Source organism: Olea europaea, chromosome 12 (genome assembly GCF_002742605.1).
Source record: "Olea europaea var. sylvestris chromosome 12, O_europaea_v1, whole genome shotgun sequence".
In the NCBI taxonomy this organism is placed as follows: domain Eukaryota; kingdom Viridiplantae; phylum Streptophyta; class Magnoliopsida; order Lamiales; family Oleaceae; genus Olea; species Olea europaea.
Window position 1 is genome coordinate 20,227,435 of NC_036248.1, and position 20,535 is coordinate 20,247,969.

The window sequence follows — 20,535 nt, forward strand, 5'->3', positions numbered from 1 at the left end:
TCTTTGGTCATCTTTTGTTTTCTATATGTTATGATTAGGTTCAAAAAGTTAGGCGATTTTACAAATTGAAATTGCAAAATATAAAGTGAAGTAAAAATGAACATAAAAATTTTCATCATAAAGCAAGAGGTTCAGAGCCAAACTCCTAATCTCCTTTTGAGCTTTCCGTCATTGGAAGAAAACCATTACAATTAAACCCGAACCAAAACATCCAAGATACAGCCTTTGAGCACTCAAATAGAATCACTTAAGATTATAGATATTAGTCTCTCATCATAATTACAGTTCACTCAAGAACGTCATAGATAATTAATGATTTAGATTTTACTCAAAAAAGTAAAAACATTAAGAAATTTTGAAGTATTGAAGATCTTTCAATTTCTTGAGAGAGGGTGATGAAAAACTCAGAAAGCCAAAAAAGCCAATTGAATGAAAATCAACCTCGAGGAAGATGAAAGGTATAGAAGCAGCAGAAGGTCAAACAACCCGATGGTTCCAAACCTGATTTTCAACCAAATCAAATTAGCCAATTTTAAAACACACCTTTGATCAATCTCAATTTAACCAAGTCAATGTCAAACAATTAATTCTAGTTAGCATCTTTTGCCCATCATTGTCCACATCCTCACTATCTCCACCTCGGTACAATGGTTCCAGGTCTTATGAAGCAGTATCTCCAAACATGACATTATTTTCTCTCTTACTTGATATACACATCAACAAGAATTTATGTTTAGTTGACTTAAACAATCCAGAAATTTGTTTAAAGACACCTTAGTACCCACATCAGCAAGATTAAACTAAGTAGAAATTTTTTCAAGTTTTACAACATCTTGTGAAACAACGTCTCTAATAAAGTAAAATCTAACTTCAACATGTTTAGATCTATTATGTACAACAGAGTTTCTACTAAAGTGTATAGCATATTGACTATTAGAATAAAGGATAACGTCTTTAATAAAATCAAATTCTTGTAATAAGCCTTTCAACCATATGCTTTCTTTTATAACATTTGTGGCAGCTATATATTCTACCCTAAAAGATGAAAAAACAATAATCTTTCAAAGTTGGGATTTCCAACTTATACAAGAATTGCACAGAGAATGCATATAAATAGAAGTGAATTTTCTATTATCCCTTTCACCTATATAGTAAGAATCAGTATATCCTCTCAATACAACACCATCATATTGTTTTCTAAATTGAATTCCGAAATCAGAAGTACCCTTAATATATCCGAGAAATCATTTCATAGCTTCCCAATGAGCTTCTCCCATATTTGTCATACATCTACTTTAAACACTTATAGAATATTTTAAATCAAGTTTTGAGCAGACCATCAAGTACATTACAAACCCAGATGCTTTAGAGTATGGCAATTTTTCCATTCTCTCAAACTTTTCTTTGGATTTAGGACATTGTTCATTTGAATGTTTGAAATAATTTGCAAAAGGCAAACCGATATTTTTAAAATCAAACATAGCAAACTTTTCAAACAGTTTCAGCATATATGATTTCTCACTTAGATTTAATATGCTTGTTCTTCTATTTCTCTTAATTTCAATACCTAAGATTTTTTTGATAAGACCTAAGTCCTTCATTTAAAGATCAGTTTTTCATTTGTTCTTAATCAATTTTATTTCTTTTATGCAAAAGTATGTCATCTACATAAAGAAGTAGATATGGTAAATCTTCTCTACCACTTGATTTGCAAGAGGTATCAAAATTATTTCACTTAAAACTAAGTCTAAGTACAAAAGTGTCAAATTTAGAGCTTGTTTTAAGCTATTTAGAGATTTTTTAAGAAGGCATACTAAGCCAGATTTCTTATTTATTTCAAAACCTTTTGGTTGTTCCAGGTAAATGATTTCAACAAGATCACCATTTAAAAAAGCTATTTTGACATCTAATCGATCCAATTCCCAGTTAAACTGTGTAGCTAAAGCTAGGATTACTCTTACGGTTGTAAATTTTCAACTGGAGAAAAAATTTCATTGAAATCTATTCCATCCTTTTTTAGTAAAGCCATTAACAACAAGTCTAGCTTTGTATCTGATGTCATTCTCATTTTATTCTCTTTTTTTAATTTTAAAAATCTATTTATAGTCAACAACCTGTTCACCCTCAGGTCTTTTAATCAGAACACATGTTTTATTCTTCTTAAGAGAATACATTTCATCTCGAAGTATTGCAAGCTAGTGGTTAGAAACTTTGCTACTCATACATCTTCAAAAGAATCATGTTCATTTTCAATCATCCTTTGAAAGGTTAAAAATGAAACATCTTCATCAAACCCTAACACAGGTCTTAATTGTCTTCTTTGGTTGTCTCAAGTAAGTTGATAACCATTCAAAGGTTGATTTGTTTCCAAATCAGCTTCCGGTTCATCAAAAGTTCCGTTATCTGAGTTTCCTCATTTCTGTCAATGATCTGAGCATCAATTTGATGGGTTTCATCATTAGTATGCTCCACCTCAATTTCAATTACTTTCTCTAGATTTTCAATCTGACTCAAGGGTTATAATTTCTTCTCATTCTTAAGACAAGAAAGATCATCCTCATTAAATACAACATTTCTGCTTATTATGATCTTATATAATTTGGTTTGTCTTACCCATAATCTATACTCCACACCTTTACTATAACCTAGGAAAACACACCCTAGGCTCTAATATTCCTTTATACAGATGTGCAAAAACTGCACATCCAAAGATTTTTCAGATTATTGAAATCAATGAGTTTTTCATTCCGTGTCTTTTTTTGAGTTTTAAAGTGTACAGCACTAATATGGCTTCTGTTAACCAGATAAATAACAGTTTTAGCAACTTCTCCCCATAATAACTTGGGAGAGCCAGAACATAAAAGCGTGCATCTTACTTTGTTAAGGATAGTTCGAATCATTCTTTCAATCAAACCATTTTCTTGTGGAATATTTGTCACAGTTCTATATCTTAAGATACCAGACAGTTTGCACAACTCATCAAATTCAAAATTACAGAATTCTAAACCATTATTAGTTCCTAATACTTTAATCTTTTATCAGTTTGATTTTCCATTAAAGTTTTTCATTCTTTGAAAATATTGACAGTGTTAGACTTTGATTTTAAAAGGAACTCCAATTTTTTCTGAAAAAATCATCAATGATTAAAAGAACGTATCTACAACTAGTATGAGTTTAAACAATGGCTTGTCAACAAAGATCATCATGTAAATATTCAAGTATAGACACAGATTTATGCTTTCCTAATAAAAATGATAGTCTGTTATATTTTCCTAATCTCAAAATTATAGTTTCCAAAGGCACTTTGTTTTTTCAAAACCTGTAATCCTTTGACACTAATACGACCCAATCTTTTATGCTATATATTTTGAGCAGAGATTGCTGCTAAAGTGAATTCAAAGAGGTTTTCAATTTGCAAAATGTGAAAGTTGTCTCTTGGGAGCTTCAATGAACAATTGTGAGTCCCTTAAGATTTTTAATGTATTCCTTATTGATCATTATGTCATAGTTTAAGTCATCTAAGATCTCTATAGAAATAATATTTCTTTTTCTCAGGAACATGCCTAGTATTTTTCCCTTAACTCTTAAAATGGTAGTTCATATTCCCTTAAACTTGACATGTTATATGATTATCCATTAAAAATTTACCCATATTTACATTTTTAAGATCAGTGAACCATTCTCCGTTAGGACACGTGAAATGTATAACCCGAGTCAATAATTCATTCTTGACCAGTTTAATAGTTTACATCAACATAAACTTTATCAATATTAGCATTTTTCTATAGGCTAATACCGCACCACTATCAATTTTAAACTTATTTTTCATAACATTAAGTTCTCTTGGAAAGATCTTTGATAAAATGGCCTTCTTGACAGTAAAAACATTTTTTATCGTTCATTTTACCTCTAAAATTTTCCTTCTCCTTGTATCCTATCTTTTTATTAGAGTTACCAATCTTTGGATTAAACTTGGATTTAACCATTAAGTTTTCCCGATTGACATATTCCTTTCTTTTAGATTTTAACTCTAATTCCTTATTATTTAAAGCATTAATAATAATTTCAATAATTAGAGTTTCCCTTTCATATTGAATTGCACTTTTAACATCTTTGCATTTATAGACAATTGAATTCAATAAAACCATAGACAACTGATCTTTTGAGAGCTTTTAATCACAGTTGGCTAGATCACGGGATACTCTATTAGATCTATCAATATAAACCTCAAGGTCAAGTGAGGGATCCAATTTAAAATTAAAAAAATTATTTTTAGAAGATACACTTTATTTGGAATAATTTTATTCAAATAAGCATCTTCTTATTTCTTCCACAATTCAGTAGTTTTTGTTTCACCAATTTCTCTAAGCACAACATGGACGAATTCAGAAAGACAGAATTTCATGCAGTTTCATCAAGTTTAGTTTTCTTACTTTCTTCAAGTTCATTTGGCCATGTCTCATGAGTTGTCTTTGCACGTTTTTGTCGAAGTAAAATTTTTCTCATTTTCTGGTGCAAGACACTTGAGTCTTATTTACCCTTAAAAACATCTAATTCAAGTTTTGTAGAAGTCATGATTAAAAAATTTGAATAAAAATTCATGTAGATCACACAAGAACTTCAAGAGTTTATACAACTTGTACAAGAGATAAACTGAATAATTAAATTTTAGAGTTGTACAAAATAATGATCAGTTATTTTACAGAAATGTATTCACAATAATACAGTCACAATAAATTCTAGATCAAGTAGAACAAATATAGATTATCACAATATGCAATATACAGTAATGAAAAACAACAGCAAGAGTTACAATCAAGATCTTGACTTGAGTCAAGGTAACCCTCAGATTCCAAATTACTCAAAGGGTTTTTGGACAAAGAAATTACCAAGAGCCTCACAAATCTTATGTTTTCAAAACAATTACCAGGAACTCGGGGCATAAGCAAGTAATTTGTACAGTAAACCATAACACTAGATCGAACTCACTAGATCCCTTTATTAGAGTTTCAAGAAATAATGGCAAATCACAAAATCAAGCATTACAACTCTTTGATCTACCATAATCGGAGCTAAAAACCACTGTCTAACCTTCTAATACCATTGTTACTATTAGATTCAAAAAGTTAGGTGGTTTTACCAATTGAAATTGTAAAAACACAAAGTACAGAAACTAAAAATGCACTCAAGATTTTTCACTTTAAGGTAAGAGGTTCAAAGCCAGGCTCCTAATCCTATTTTAAGCTTCCGTTGCCAAAAAAACTACTGCAATTAAACTGGACACAAAACGTCCAAAATATAGGCTCTTAGCACTCAGAGAAAATTACTTAAGATTATAAAAATCGATCTTTCGTCATGATTACAGTTCAGTTAAGAACATCACAAGTAATCTCACAATGATTTAAAGATCACTCAAAAGAAGTAAAAATATTAAGAGATTTTGAAGGATAGAAAATCTTTCAATTTCTAGAGAGATAAATAGACAATTAACTCAAAAAGCCAGAAAACAATTGAATGAAAATCAACCCTAATGTAGATGAAAGGTATAGAAGCGGCCAGAAGGTCAGCCAATCCAACGATATTGGGATTGATACTTGGTAGCATCTCAGAGGCTGCTTCTACTTCTAAAAATGTGTTTTCCAAACTCTATTTTGAGCCAAATTAAATCATCCAATTAAAACATGCATTCGATCAATCTCAATTCAACCAAGTTAATAGTCAAAAAATTAATTCCATAAAGCATTTTTTGTCCATCATGGTGCCACATCCTCACACTATTTTCTCTTCTTTTTTTATGTCTATAAAAAAGATTTGTAATGAACCTTAATGAACTTTCGAAACTCTACTCGAAAATTTAACTAAGAGATGATTAGGGATTGCCAATGATCGTTGACAATGAACAGTGTTGATGACTAAAAATGATGTGGCAAAATTAGATCAACTTAAATGGGAAAATCAATTGAATATTGCTGGAATTGGATCAAAGTTGACAATATAATTGTACTAAAGATAAGGCTGAAAGTGCATATTGCCCAATTCCATAGCCTTGGATCATTTGTAGTTATTTATAGCTAGAAGACCACTCCATTTGGCCGTCCAACATCATCTCATCCCCAGAGATGTGTGACATCGTTCTAAATGCTGGCTTCTTAATTGGCTAGTGCGGTCAACAAATCAAATCATTATGACACATATGTTCCAGTTATGGCATCAGGTAATGATGATTTGACATTGAGTAATCATCTCTCGTTTGTGATTGGTTAGCACTAGGTGATGACATCGTGATGGATACATGTCATTCTGGGAGTGGTTGGTGATAAGGTGGAGCAGTGCAACACGGATTTGCAATCATGATATCCCTTCAAATACAACAACTTTACATTTGAGCTTAGCTTCCTTATCCAACTTCTCAATATGTCAATTTGGATTTTCCAATTTTCTTTTTAATAAAACTTTAGGTCAAATCCCAACAGTTACCCCAAGGTTTGTACTCTTACTTAAGTAGAGTGTTGGCCTTTATGAAATTTATTAAGCCCCAGTTTATTTCCCATTTTTTTTTTCATTAAAATGAAAAATATGATCGTTATCTATCATATCAAGCCTTCAAATTTGAATTTCTATTTCTTGTGCAGGACCCATAACGACTATATTTTTCATTCTTATTTTTACAAAAATGAAAAACAAATGCCCCATAAAGCATTTTAAATTCAAGCCGGTATGGTATACAGCTGGGTAGGAAATGTGCCTTAAGGTTACAATTGACAATAGATAAAGGGGATAAGTTGCCTTTTTGAAGCTTCTTGAGGAAGTTTTCTTCAAAACTACGTAGTTTTGAAAAAATGAACCTAGGCCCCTTATTTTTCCTCTATTCTCTAATCCTATGGTTTTAGAAGCGTCCTTTGAGTTTCCAACTCCATTTAGTGTCTTTCCTTCTTTCATTTTTCTATTTTTGCTCTCGAAAGGAAAGGAGCTTTAGTATGCTTTATTTACTTTTCGTGTGGCTTTTGCGAGGTCGTCAGTTGCCAGGAATCTAGCCTGCCCAGGTACTTTCTTCTATCATCACTTTTTTGCTCACTTTTCTTTACCCCTATCCATTTACCAGTATGAGCTCGGATGAATCTAGGTTACATTCTTAGGAGATCAAGTAAGAAGAGTCCATCCCAGTAGTTCTGCTCCTGTAGAAAATGAAACTGAACTTATACTTATAAGAAGTCTTACGGATAAAAGTGAGGTATCTAGTTAGGAAGAGAGAGGTAAGCCCATCCTCAGAAGGAAATTGGGAATCCTCAAAAATTAGGTTAATTGTAACTTAAGGAGAGAATAGAATCCTAGAACGGTAAATATAGCATACTAAACTCAATTGAAATGATATTTCCCACCCCTTGAATGGAGCTAATGAGCCTTCGATCGAGTATGTCGCGCTTAACTCAGCTATACTAAACCCCTGACTCAGGTTACCATTTTCCAAAGTCATCCGTAAGTTCCTATTATCTTGGGGAATAGCTCCAACATAACTTTGTCCCAATGGGTAGAGAAATTTGCTTGTTGCCATGCTGTTGTGGCATAGGTTAAGCTTTTCTGAATTAATTATAGACCAATTTAATTCATTGTACCTTTTATGGGAGATATGATAGACTCAAGTTAGCACTATGCCAGTGTAAAACCTAGGACTGGAGGTTCCTTAGTTTTAGATACTCTATCCGCTGTTAAGAAGTGGAAGTCTGATTTCTTTTATGTTATTAAGAAGTGGTAGTTTCACTCAACTGAGATGGATAGAAATAACGTCGTTCCTATTTGTTCCCATAAATTGTGTAAGTGTGCCTCGATTTATCTTCCAAAATTCTAATGTGTTTTGACTTCTGACCACCTATCTCTTTTCTAGCAAATTATGTTCCTCCTGAAATAACCCTATAAGTTTGGTGAAGAGCAATAGTGATTAGAGCTTTAACAAGGACGAAGATTGTGTGGCTTCTGTTGGAAGTGGTGGGTCAATTGGGTCAACTTTGACCACAATTTTAAGTGGGACCCAATGTTCGATGTATCGAAATTAATGTTCAATTAAATTCTACGTTCCGAGCATATGAGTGTAGAATATTTAATTATGAAAAACCACTTCAATATGAATAAGAAATTATGGTTGAAAGTTGGACAATAAATAAGAGGAATAAATGGGAAATAATTGGAAAAATGTTCCAATCCCACATAAGTTGGAAACATAACCTTGAACCACTTAATAAACTTCAAGTTTGGATATGGGTTTGGGCCCCAAGGGGTACCAATAGTCTTCGAAGGGGGGAGTCTTAGACAATGTCTAGACTAATCCAAAGGCCACACGCGCGCGCACCACTGCGTCCGGCCGGACGGGTCTGGTCGAGGTGTGGGCCTGTATTAATTAATTTTTTTTTTAAATTCTCCCTTTGATAGTTTATTAACCGACCCATCAATTTTCTAAAACTGTGCGTTAAGTGAGCGTGAGTGGTGGATGAAACTGCTCAACCGTCAACTCTCTCCTCTATTTGAATGGTCCTCAGACTTTCAATTTTAATACACACAGAAACATCATGAAATCATTTTGCATACATACTCTTCTTTTCTGCAATAGTCTACATAGAGTACTTCCATTCTGGTTCGTTGTCTTGCAGTCGAAGTGTTGCTTTTGCAAGTATCTGATCGTTGTATCTTGGGAGACGCTTTACCACATACCGTAAGCACCATGTGATGGGGTAAAAACGTCTTAAGGACAGAGAGCCTAGTTCTCGCCTCGATCATCCTCATTCCGAATTCTGGACTTCTTTACGCTTCTGTTTTATTCTGTGCAATTCATTTTCAGAAAATGATATTCTGTTTTTATTGTTTTGCAATTGTTCATCTGGTTTAGCAAGTCATTCATGGAAAATCTGTTCTGTACAACAAAACAAAATCCAACAATTTTAAGACGTTTTTATAAATTATTTTCCAAAATTGTACTTGCTTATTTTTAACATTTGCAGACTCTTATGCGAAATTACTATTCTGCAGAATTTTAATTTGTAAATTTTGACTGGTTGATTTTCTGTTTTGAAAACAGAAATGGCTAACACTGTTGGGATCAATGCAATTCCCCCTACTGTGGCTGTGACGCCAACTGTAGCTATTGTAACGCCGACAATGTCTGGTCCTTCTGATTCAACTCATGTTCCTCACGGAGAGAAACCTGAAAATTTTAAAGGGGTCGATTTTAAGAGATGGCAGCAGAAAATGCTGTTCTATCTCACCACTCTGAACCTGACAAAATTTCTCACGGAGGATCCTCCTACTATTCAACAAGGAGAAAATAATCGAGCTTCGATTATTGCCTTGGATGCATGGAAACATTCTGATTTCTTATGCAAAAATTATGTACTGAATGGACTGAATGATTCGCTATATGGTGTATATAGCATAATGAAAACTGTAAAAGAACTATGGGAATCTTTAGAGAAAAAATATAAAACCAAAGATGCTGGATCTAAAAAATTTCTTGTCGAAAAATTTTTGGAATATAAAATGATTGACTCTAAATCTGTTATTTCCCAAGTTCAAGATTTGCAGGTACTCCTCCATGATTTACATGCTGAAAAAATGACTGTAAGTGAGTCATTCCAAGTAGCAGCGGTAATTGAAAAACTCCCGCCTTCATGGAGAGATTTCAAAAATTACGTCAAACACAAACGTAAGGAAATGAACATGGAGGAGTTGATTGTACGTTTGAGGATCGAAGAAGATACTAAGAAATCTGAAAGGAGGAATGGGGGACCAAGCATGGAAGCTAACGCAAACATGGTTGAATCAAGTTCAAAGAAGAACATGAAAAGGAAGCACTCAAACTTTGCTCCGAGGAAAAAAGAAAACAACCAGAAGAACAAGAAGTTCAAAGGGGACTGCTTCAACTGTGGCAAACCTGGACATCGTGCAATTGACTGTCGCAAGCCTAAAAAGCAAAATGACCGTGCACATGTTGTTGAAACTGAAAATATGTCTGAAGGTGTTCAAGAAATGCACCTATCTGCTGTAATATCTGAATGTAATAGTGTTGAAAATCCCAGGGAATGGTGGGTGGACACTGGTGCCACTCGCCACATTTGTGCTGAAAAGAATGTGTTTTCTGATTACAAAACTATCAATGGAGAACAACTGTTCATGGCAAATTCCTTAAGTTCAAAGGTTGAAGGACAAGGAAAGGTGACCTTGAAGATGACATCTGGCTAGGAACTCGTCCTCAACAATGTGTTGCATGTGCCGGACATTCGGAAAAATCTTATTTTTGGTTCTCTTCTTAGCAAGAATGGGTTTAAGTTAGTATTTGTATCTGACAAATTTGTACTAACTAAAAATGGGATGTACGTTGGAAAATGTTACATGACCGATGGGATGTTCAAGATGAATGTCCTTACTGTTGTACCTAAATTGAACAAGATTAATGAAGCTTCTACTTCTGCGTATATTGTTGATTCTTCTTGTTTATGGCATAAAAGATTAGGACATGCAAACTTTAAATCTGTGCGCAAATTAATGAAATTAAATTTGCTACCTTCTCTAAGTTTCGATCCTAATCACAAATGTAAAACTTGTGTTGAGGCTAAGTTAGCCAAAAGACCATTTCCTTCAGTTGATAGAAATACTTTACCTTTAGAATTAATTCACAGCGATATATGTGATTTGAAATTCGTACAAACTAAAGGTGGGAAAAAGTATTTCATCACTTTCATTGACCATTGCACTCGGTACTGTTATGTTTATCTATTAAAAAGCAAAGATGATGCTTTGGAAATGTTTAAACATTATAAGAATGAAGTTGAAAATCAACTTAAAAAAACAATAAAAATTGTTTGAAGTGATAGAGGTGGAGAATATGGAGCGCCGTTTGAAGAATTTTGTTCTCAACAAGGCATCATTCATCAAACAATGGCTCCTTATTCACCTCAATCTAATGGTATTGCGGAACGAAAGAACCGCACGCTTAAAGAAATGATGAATGCTATGTTGATTAGTTCTGGCCTACCACAGAATTTGTGGGGGGAGGCTATCTTCTCGGGAAATCACATTCTTAACAAAATACCACACAAAGTAAATGATGAAACACCTTACGAATTATGGAAAGGTCATAAACCTTCATATAAATACTTGAAAGTGTGGGGGTGTTCGGCAAAGGTAGAAGTGCCAAAACCTAAACAAATAAAAATAGGACCAAAAACTGTAGATTGAATATTTATTGGATATGCTCATAACAGTAGTGCATATCGCTTTCTTGTGCATAAATCCGAGATTATGGATATACATGAAGATACAATAATTGAATCAAGGAATGCAAGTTTCTTCGAAGATGTCTTTTCTCGTAAAGACAAAAGTGATGTAAGTTCAACAAAACGAACTTACGATATTGCAAATGATGATGAAAATGAAGAAGAACTCAAACGCAGTAAAAGGGAGAGAAAGTCTACGTCCTTCGGTTCAGAATTTATAACGTACATGATCGAAAATGAACCAAAGACATTCAGTGAAGCAATGTCAACACCAGAGGCTCCTTTTTGGAAAGAAGCTATCAATAGTGAAATTGAATCGATAATGCAAAATCATACTTGGGAGTTGGTTGATCTCCCACCTGAAAATAAACCTCTAGGTTGCAAGTGGATTTTCAATAAAAAGTTAAAATCGGATGGATCTATTGATAAATACAAAGCTCATTTGGTAGCAAAATGATATAGACAAAAGGAAGGTCTTGATTTCTTTGATACTTACTCACCAGTAACGAGGATTACTTCGATAAGAATCCTTATTGCAATTGGTGCGATACATAATCTCGAAATTCATCAGATGGATGTTAAAACAGCTTTTCTAAATGGTGAGTTGGAAGAAGAAATATACATGGAACAACCTGAAGGATTTGTTGCTCATGGACAAGAGAAAAGGTTTGCAGACTCGTTAAATCTTTATAGACTAAAACAGGTGCCAAAGTAGTGGTACCAAAAGTTTGACAAAACAATGCTGTCAAATGGTTTTAAAATTAACGAGTGTGATAAATGTGTGTATAATAAGAGTACACCAACAACATATGTCTTAGTATGTTTATATGTGGATGATATGCTAATTCTGGGTAGCAATCATGATATCATTGTCTCCACTAAGAAAATGCTAACAAAATATTTTGACATGAAGGACATGGGTGTAGCAAATGTAATTCTTGGAATTAAAATTTCTAAAACACCAGATGGCCTCGTTCTTTCACAATCTCATTATGTTGAGTCTGTGCTAAAGAGATTTGGAATCTTTGATGAAAGTCCAGTCAAAACTCCGGTAGACACGAGTCTACACTTAGCAAAAAATAGAAGTGAACATGTACATCAATTAAGATATTCTCAGGTTATTGGAAGTCTGATGTATTTAATGAACTGCACACGTCCTGACATTGCGTTCGTAGTTAATAAATTGAGTAGGTTCACATGTAATCCAAGCAATGATCACTGGAAGGCATTGAATAAGGTACTTCGATACTTAAAACATACCTTAAATTTTGGATTACATTATATGAGATATCCAGCAGTATTAGAAGGATATTGTGATGCAAATTGGATATCTGATATGAAAGATTCTAAATCCACAAGTGGTTATATATTTACACTTGGTAGTGCGGCAGTGTCTTGGAAATCCTCAAAGCAAACTTGCATAGCTCGATCAACAATGGAATCAGAGTTTATTGCATTAGATAAAGCTAGAGAAGAAGCAGAATGGCTTCGTAACTTCTTAGAGGATATCCCGTGTTGGCCTAAGTCGGTGCTTGCAATTAGTATTCACTGTGACAATCAGTCTGCTATTGCAAGGGCACAAAATTGCATGTATAATGATAAGTCTAGACATATACGTTGTAGACACAATACCATAAAGCAGTTGATCTCAAATGGTATTATCTTCATTGATTATGTGAAATCAAAGGAGGATCTCGCGGATCCGCTTACAAAAGGTCTACCAAGAGATCAAGTATATTGTCTATCAAAGGGAATGGGATTAAAGCCGAACATGCATGAATCTTAATGATGGTAACCCAACCTTGTTGACTGGAGATCCCAAGATCTTGGTTCAATGGGACAACTAAGTTATTAAGACTCAGTTAAGCACTTAACCATCCCTTTATAAAAAGTGCTGTCTGCAGAAAGTAAAAGGCTAAGTTGTAACTTTTAATGATTCCTATAGTTTGGATAAACCAAGTGGGGTATAGCAGAATATTCTTAATAGGAGATCACCTATCTAAATGTGAAGTGGGGCCGCTCCTATGAGAATTTAGGGCTTAAAATTCTTTAAATCACTTATGAGTCCCAAGAATTGTTCAGGGCCAAAATGAACACAAATATGAGAACCTAAGAATTGAATAGAAATGTTATTGTGTGGATACTGTTGCCTTGGTTTACACCAACGGCTGAACAGTTCAAGACATCAGTTCACTGATTAGCCAAGTAAACTCGATAGTATCCCACTAAGACAGGTTCAAAGCCAAAAACTACCTCTCCTGATGCAATAAGTCTTTCGCCTGTACTCTCTGTTCGTGTCTGCATTGCATAGTCATGATAATTTCCATTCATGTGGGGGATTGTTGGAAGTGGTGGGTCAATTTGGTCAACTTTGACCACAATTTTAAGTGGGACCCGATGTTCGATGTATCGAAATTAATGTTCAATTAAATTCTACGTTCCGAGCAGATGAGTGTAGAATATTTAATTGTGAAAAACCACTTCAATATGAATGAGAAATTATGGTTGAAAATTGGACAATAAATAAGAGGAATAAATGGGAAAGAATTGGAAAAATATTCCAATCCCACATAGGTTGGAAACACAACTTTAAACCACTTAATAAACTTCAAGTTTGGATATGGGTTTGGGCCCCAAGGGATACCAATAGTCTTTGAAAGGGGGGAGTCTTAGATAATGTCTAGACTAATCCAAAGGCCACACGCGCAGGCCCTGTCGCGTCCGACCGACCGGGCAGGTCGGGTTGGGTGTGGGTGTGGGTGTGGGCTTGTATTAATTTGAATTTTTTTTAAATTCAATTAATTCCCTTCCTTTGATAGTTTATTAACCGACCCATCAATTTGCAAAAACTGTGCGTTAAGTGGGCATGAGTGGTGGATGGAAATTGCTCAACCGTCAACTCTTTCCTCTATTTGAATGGTCCTCAGGATTTCAATTTTAATACACACAGAAACATCACGAAATCATTCTGCATACATACTCTTCTTTTCTACAATAGTCTACAGAGAGTACTTCCGTTCTAATTCATTGTCTTGCAGTTGAAGTACTGCTTCTGCAAGTACCTGATCGTTGTATCTTGGGAGATGCTTTACCACATACCGTAAGCACCGTGTGACGGGGTAAAAACGTCTTAAGGACAGAGAGACTAGTTCTCACCTCGATCATCCTCATTCCGAATTCTGGATTTCTTTATGCTTCTGTTTTATTCTGTGCAATTCATTTTCAGAAAATGATATTCTATTTTTACTGTTTTGCAATTGTTCATCTGGTTTAGCAAGTCATTCATGGAAAATCTATTCTGTACAACAAAACAAAATCCAACAGCTTCTTGATATCAAACCCCAGCTACTTCCAAGCAGAATTGTTTCTTCGTAATTTCATGCCTCAACCTTCAAGTAAGTTATGGAAGTCTTTACCTTAGCCTTATTATGGTATTTTCTTATCCTTCAAATAACTTTTTTATATTCAAATTCGCCTGAGAAATATGTTATTCTTTTGTAGGTCAAACCCCAATAATATTGGGATACAAAGCTTCTTAGGTATCTAAGAAATGTACAATGATAGAGCTCAAAAAGTCTCAAAAAGAGGTGAGATCTCATCAAAGGGAAGTAAGAGACATCTTTGGCTAAGAAAACCAAATCCACTATTTTAGCCAAGGTATTTCAGCCTCTGACTGCTATTCCTTACCTAACTTCTCCCATTGGTTCTCCTATTAGAGAGGCTATTACTGCTGTCGCTTCAACACGTACGACCTCAGGCATTTCTTGTTCACATTTTCCTTTCCCCAATCTCCAGTACCCCGATATTGAAGCTATGGTTGGAACTCACCCAAAGATATTCCTAGATTTTCTTCAAGCACCATCACTTTCCAAAGATATGATCTCATCTTTCCCTTTTACTATTAGAGACTCAGCTAACCTACTAATAAGAAACTGTAATGAAAGAAAACAAAGGTTTCTGGAAGAGATGTCTATAGATGAGGTATGTATTACTGGAAAGCTATACAATGATCATTCTGTTTTATATATGATGAATGTGGCCATGAAGATGTGTTCCTCTTTTTCTTTTTTCTTTTTGAACTCTCTATTGAATAATCAAAATTGTCAATGCGAAGATTGAAAAAGTGGTTGCTTTCAGGAATGAGGCCTTAGCTACTTTCTAGGTTGTCAAGGCTGACAAAGTCCAAAAGACAAAGGAGAAGAAAGAACATGAGCATAGACTTTGCACCTTGGAGGCCGAACTAAAGGCTAAGATCGTATTTAGGTCTAAGCGTGAGAAAGAGTTGGCAACAACTAAGTTACAGAGTGAGGAAGCCAACATTTGAGCTTACAATGAAAAATTGAAGGATGAAGAGGAATGAAAAAAATATCGATGAGGCAAATGCTAGGACAATCAAAGCCATAGAGCTCTAGAAAGAGTTTCCAAAGTTCAACGCATTGGCTCGGAATGCCCACATCGTCAGCTTGGTCGAGGTGATAATGCACATTGAAAAAATATGACTGTGTTTGCTCTTCATCGAAAGACAAATAGTAGTCTTCATGCCTTTTTGATGTTTATCTATAATACCTCTTTTAGTTAGGTTGATCGAGATAGGTCTTTTTAATCTGGCCTCTCAAGCATGGTCGACGTTCCCTTCTTAGAACATATTTACCCTTGACCTAGGTTGATCAAAATTGCATGATCTTACCTCAGCATGGTCCTTCCATACGACGCCCACTCCACCTGGGGTAAGAAACTTCATACAATAATGGTAAATTGAATTGGCTATCTTTAATTCATGCAATATAAGCTTCCCAAGATTGCATTATAACAAGACGATAAGTCGACTACTACAAAATCAGCAATGGTCCTCCTCTTGTAGGGTACATCTCCTAGTTCAACAGTTAGGACAATCTGACCTCACATTTTAATGTGATCTCTCGTAAAGTCTTTCAATTTATAGAAGTGGGATGTAAATACCTTTCTGGAATTCCCATTTGTACCAAAGTTTTAAAATATAAGATATTAACAAAAGTCTTATAATCTACAAGAGTTAGATATATGTTAATTCTGGTGACATGCATGGTGATTATTAAGGTGTCAATTTAGTTCTACAATACTCCATGAGAATCTTCTTTTGAAATCCCAAACCATTTGGGACTCTACCTTAGTATAAGGTTGATCTTACATTGTCCTACCTCATATTTCTACCAAATACATGCATCTCTGGCCTGCTCGCGATGCTCACTTCTTAAACCTTTTGCACACTAATTTTTACCTATTAGCATCCTGATTTCAACATTGGAATGGGAATTCCTTGCTTGTGAACCTAGAAGAGCTGACTGTAAATTCTCATACTAGTATAGATGTGGTGGTTGAAGAGATATTTGGGTTGTTTTTGATAAGTATATTTTTACACACTTTTTAGGCATTTTAATGAGCTATTTATTGATGAAATTGAGCGAATTTTTGTTCATAATTGTGGTGTTTGTAGGCCAAAATCCCAAATTGGAGGAGAAAATGGCTAAAGGAAGAGAGGACCAAAAGTGCAAAAGTACTGAAAGTTTAGGGACCTAGGTTGCAATATTTTATATGGGCATGATTAAAAGAAAAGTCAAAATTTGAGGACTAAAATGTACAATATGAAAGTTGAGGGATTGAATGCGCAATTACCAAAGGACTAGAGCTTCAATAAGAGCAAAATAGGGAAGTGGCGCCGTGGTTTTGTCCATTTGATAGCACTATGGCGCTGCAGCACCACGTACAAGGTGTCGCAACGCCGTAGCCACGGCTAGGGTCCATTTGGCTTTTTTCTAATTAATTGAGGACCATTTTGCAATTAACAAAACACGATTTTTGAGCCATTTAAAGGGCAAATTGAACCATTTTTTTCCCATTCTTCATCCATTTCAAAACCCTAGCATAGGGAGAAAAAGGGGACAAGCAAAAAAAGAGAGGAAATATCACACAAAGAGGAGGAAAATCTTGGAGAAATCAAAACCAAAACTAAGCAAGCTTCAATGGTCGGACCAAGGGATAGGTTTATTTCTTTATATTGTAATTTACATTATATTCTTATCAACTTTTGTCATGTATTTCTTTAATATTTTCACTTTGAGCCCTTTAAACACAATCTAAATATTTTGGTATTGGGATGAATGAGGAAGTTTGGCCAAACTATATTAATTTCTATGTTTACTTGTTAATGTATTAATGCTTATGCTCTTTTGTTTTTACCATTGTTTTGACTGCATTATCCTTATTGTCATCATTGTGTGATAATGTCAAATGATTTGTGTGATTATTGAGAAATTCTTGCACATTTTAAACTGAGATGGTAGAAACCTTATGCTCTTGTGGGAGATAGAGATATACTCCCAACCCTATAAACCCTTTGAGCTATTTTCATAGATATTTAATGCTATTGATTGTGTTTAATCGACATAGAAATATAGTAGGTTCAACCAATTTATTAGAGTTAATTTCACTTGAGAGATGTAATTAACTAAAATAGGAAAATTGGGTTTGACAAGATAAGTTAGCATTTTCTAGTAATTTGTTTGTGAGAAATTAATTTAGTAACGGACAAGTGGAATCATAAATCTCAACCCAATTAAAATCCAAATTCTCATTATTGTTATAATTGTGTGTTTTTAATTGAAAGCTTAAAGTCATTTTCTTTTCATTTTTAATTTTAAAGATTTTAATTGTGTGTGTCTTTACCGTTAATTTGAATCAACTCTTGTGTAATTGGAATAAACACTTTTCAAGGGATCAACTCGAATTTAAAAAGTTCATTTTATTACTTGAACGCGACCGTGCACTTACGATTTTCATTTTTAGCGAAAAAAATTTTGCTTCGTTGTCAGGGCGTGTTTTGGTTCAATTACAATCTTTTGTTGATTCTAATTTTCACAATTTTATTTTTGTTCATTTGTGCAGTTTTAAAATCTTTATCGTGAAGTTGACTTCTCAATTTTGGTTTTCCTAGGTATTCGAAAGTGCATGCTTCGTTTGAGAATTTTTGATCTTTTCGAGCTTGATCTGGATATTGAAAGGATTTTCCAAAGAAGGCGATGGGTGTACGACGAAATTTCGTGTATTAAAATACAGAAATCGTTACAGATTGTATTTTGATAAATACAAGTGATGTTGACCTTCTTGTAATTGCAAAATTGCAAAATCCTCTGATTAATGATCTGAATATTTGAAAATGAGGGGTCACGTGCCTTGAATCCTGGTCTTCAATAATTTTGCTGAAAATTTGATTTGTCGAGATTTAACTTGTTTGGAACTTGAATCTTGAGACTTGGACTTGGACTTGAATTTGATTTGATTTGAAGAAGACTTTAATTTTTTTAAACTTGGCGTGAACCTGTTTGATTCGAAGAAGATTTTAATCTTCTTGGGGTTCACTGAGCTAATGCTTGACATAATTTCTTCCCTTCTTTCAGCCTTGTGATTTTTTCAGCACTTCGTGGCGTTCTCTGCATTCTTTCTTGCTTGCTTTCTATGTCTCTATCTTATGGACCATTGGTCATATTTATAGGCGAGAATTCGCGCTAAATTTGATAATTACTCAATTACATCTAATTAAAAGAGATAATTGAGTAATTATGATTTTATTTATTTGTTTGATTATTTATTTAAAATGTGATATGGGCCTTTGGATTTATGGACCTTAGTAGATTTTAATTTAATTGGGCTAATGATTTAAATCGATCCGATCCGATCCAATTTATTTTATTTTATTTTTATGTCTACAAATGTCCCCTCAAGATTTATTTATTTATTACGAAATAAATAAATCAATAAATCTTGATTTTTTGAATTTCTTGATTTTGTTTTTTTTTTTTTAATTTAGGATTTGATTTGAACTCAAATTTCTCGTTAGTAAATTAATACAGATGGAAATTTTGAGAATAAGATATGAATTTGATAAAAAATTTATCCTTCAAATTTGAGAATAAGAATTTTCTTTTTTGTCAAATTTTGATTATTTATTTATTTTATAGACCCATAACAAATTTGCTTTAAATAAACTTTTTATGTTTCATGGTAAATTGGATTTAAGTGAAGTCTGATACTTACTTATTTATATGAATACATTATGAGATTTGGAAATCAATTGGTTAAATTTGCAAACGGAGGTAAATATTTTATTTTTTTATATTTTTTTCTCTCTCGTTTTCCTTTTAATAGTTTCCGCCCAGCGACGAAAATCAACTTGTTTGGTTTCTGCAATGTTGCAGACACAAGATTTGATTTCTGCAACATTGCAGAAATCAATTGTACAAACCAATAATTGGTTTCTGCAATTGGTTTCCACTTGGCAAAATAATTTTTTTTAATTATTTTATTAATAGTTTCCGCCGAAACTTACTTGTTTGGTTTCTGCAATGTCAGAAACCATATTAACATTGCAGAAAATAATTAATTTCATTGGTTTCTGCCATGTAAAAACCAAGATTTGACCATTCTCTCTCTTTTCTCTTTTTTTTTTAATTTTATTTTTATATTTCTTGCGGCGAGACCAATTGGTTTATGTTGAGGATAGAAACTCCAATTGGAAATTCCTATTGGTTTTCCTTGGTTTCTCCCCCAGCAGAAACCATTCAGAATTAATTATTATTTATTATTACTATTATTATTATTTTTAAATTGTTTTTGATTTTTGTGTCGGAAGCAATTCCAATTCGTGGAATTGTGGCAGAAGTCTTTTTTTTTTGTCGTTTCTTCTTCCTTCCTTTCTTTTTTTTTTTTTTTACGTAACGTTGTATTTTTATTTCTTTCTTCTTGTTCTAGTTCCCTTCTCTCTTTTTTTTTTTGTCTTTTTATTTCAATCCCTTTCTTTTTTTTTTGTTGATTATTTTGGTGTGATTATTTATTTATTTGGACAAAATTGAAATTAACATTCTTCATTTTTTGTTGTTGTAGGGATTCAGCATTTTGGAGCAGATCAAGGATTTTGAGGTTCAAGATATTTTTTTACGAGAAGAGGTTAAATTTTTTTTTTGTTGCAATTATTTTATGAGTTCAGAAATTACATACTTATGAATAAACTCAAAATTGCAAACCTCAGTATACGTTGAGGATCAAGGACTGTCACTTTTCACCATCCAATGCACTTTTTGTTAAAGACCAAGGACCTGCTCCTTCCATCGTCCAAGGCACTTTGTGTTAAGGACCAAGGACTGAATCCTTCGACAGTCCAAGGCACTTTGTGTTAAGGACCAAGAACTGACTTCTTCAACAGTCCAAGACACTTTGTGTTGAGGACCAAGGACCTGTTCCT

The 20,535-nt window shown here is 33.8% G+C and overlaps 1 long non-coding RNA gene across 2 annotated transcripts; it reads left to right on the plus strand.

The window, feature by feature from the left end:
- The first annotated feature begins 14,486 nt into the window (after positions 1-14,486).
- Positions 14,487-18,059, plus strand: LOC111406033. Of its 2 annotated transcripts, XR_002704919.1 has the most exons (4): positions 14,497-14,656; positions 14,763-14,918; positions 15,057-15,733; positions 16,735-18,059. It is a non-coding gene; the product is annotated as an uncharacterized LOC111406033 (long non-coding RNA). The 2 variants fall into 2 exon arrangements; XR_002704918.1 differs by having other exon boundaries at positions 14,487-14,656; positions 14,763-15,733.
- Positions 18,060-20,535: the final 2,476 nt, after the last annotated feature.